At 38.2% G+C, this 1,900-nt stretch overlaps 1 pseudogene; it reads right to left on the bottom strand.

Annotated features, from left to right (window-relative positions):
• Window positions 1–367: 367 nt before the first annotated feature.
• Window positions 368–1,386, bottom strand: LOC136279357 (histamine H2 receptor-like; annotated as a pseudogene).
• Window positions 1,387–1,900: the final 514 nt, after the last annotated feature.

Genomic DNA, 1,900 nt, shown 5'->3' with positions numbered 1-1,900 from the left:
AGGGCGTATTGCTGTGTTCTTGCGTGCAAAGGACTATGGTTGACTGGAACCCCACATAAAAATTAACAATTGGGTCCACATTCAGCTCAGTCTGTAAACAAATAATGAATAGGGTTTGATAAAGTTTTTTTTGAGAATTTCCTCTTTTGATCCATATGTTGCTCATCGTTTGTATTCATGAAACTGCGCCCGACCCGTACATAGTACCGCTAGTTGGGTGTTTCTTTGTTCTGAAATGTTACATGTAACTTGGGGTTTATCGTCACAAGCCAAACCCAACACAAACATATGCAACACGAAATGGCTGTTCACATTCAGTGAGTCCCCTACCCATTTTTAATATTTTATTTACATTTTCGGATTGAAATTATTGCCAAAATGAAGCTTCAGACTGAACTAAAGATTGCGAAGTGGATATTCGACTGTTTAAACGGTTTTGTGGCGGCCTGCATAAAACCATATTGGATATACCTGCCCTAAATTCTGGCATTCGGACTGCGTAGAGTATAGGATTTATTAGCGAGTTAGCCAAGAATAATGTTAGTATAGTGTCGGTAATGTGAAAATGAAGGAATTTTTTGGAATGGCTATGATACGTAGTGAAAGCATACCTTCGTAAACAAGTACCGGTAGAAAAGTTAATAAAGATGCACAGGTGACAAGAAACAACGTACTAGTAATTTTTCTTTCTCTCAGACGAGCTGCGCCATTGTGTTGAGGTTGACGACTGAAATGGACTTTGATATAAATGGAATATAACATAGACAATGACAACGAGAAGAGATAAATAAGAAAATGCGACCCAAATATTATTGAACCGCCAAACGCCTCCTCCTTCTATTGTACCTTTGCATATTGTTAATAAATATATAAAAGCTATAACTAGTCCATACACCCCTTTCTTGATTAAACGATGCTTGAAAGGGCGATATGTTGCGTGTGCACGTTCTAACGAATGAAAGTGAGATTAACAAGAGATGCAAAGACGAAAAAAGGACATATTGCTAAAACTTATTGTGAAATAAACCATGCGTGTATGAATCTGCATCGGCCCTGATACTGCCCCGACTAGCAAATCAACTATGGCCAGATGGATTATCAAGTATGTACTTCGGCGCTGTATCTGGCGCTGCTTCACAAATACAATAATGGCATGATGTTAAGGACGACACTGGCTAGGCACTCGATAGTGAACACAACACGCCACGGAATACAAGAAGAGGGTGGGAGCGACCTTCGGTGCTCGAGGTTCGTGATGTTGAGAGAAGCTTTGCTGGAATTTGTAACCATTGAGTTCCACTGGAATTGCCAGTTTACTGCAAGCCAAATAATCTAAACAAGAATGACAACGTAACGGTTTACATAAAGCAAATAAAGCAACAACATTCTAGGTTTGTTTAACTATTATGAACGTTTCGCAGGTTAATCAAGAAAAGAACAAGACTGCCGTTTATCTTTTTTCATTTTTCTGGACTGTAGAGCTGTTTTAGACTGACCAGTTATACTGGAGAATAGCCACAGAAAAATAAGTGTAGCGAACGAGTGTTACGTCTGATTGAACATTAGCTGTAGGAATAGCTTTATTTAAACTTTCTTCAGTGTCACCCTACACATGTGAACGTAAGTTACTCGCCTTTGTCCACCAGTGGCTTTGTTTGTTCCGTTTGTGAACCTGCGTGGGGAAGTTAAAATTTGTATCAAGATTTAAAAATGCTCCTTAGCCGGCGTTGGCTTACAAATATAATAATGATAATTCTAACCAAAGCACTGGCCATAAATTTAAAAGGAGTTTATAACAATCAAATTTTGTGCGAATTATCAAATGGTGAAAAATAATGAGGTTCAAAGACAAAGAGTTTAAATCATTTTTTAAAACAATTCAGCGTCCTCCTGTTAACTA

The sequence above is a fragment of the Pocillopora verrucosa genome, chromosome 3, assembly GCF_036669915.1.
Source record: "Pocillopora verrucosa isolate sample1 chromosome 3, ASM3666991v2, whole genome shotgun sequence".
Lineage (NCBI taxonomy): Eukaryota > Metazoa > Cnidaria > Anthozoa > Scleractinia > Pocilloporidae > Pocillopora > Pocillopora verrucosa.
The sequence above is the reverse complement of the archived record's forward strand: the minus strand, read 5'-3'. Positions and strand labels throughout refer to the sequence as shown.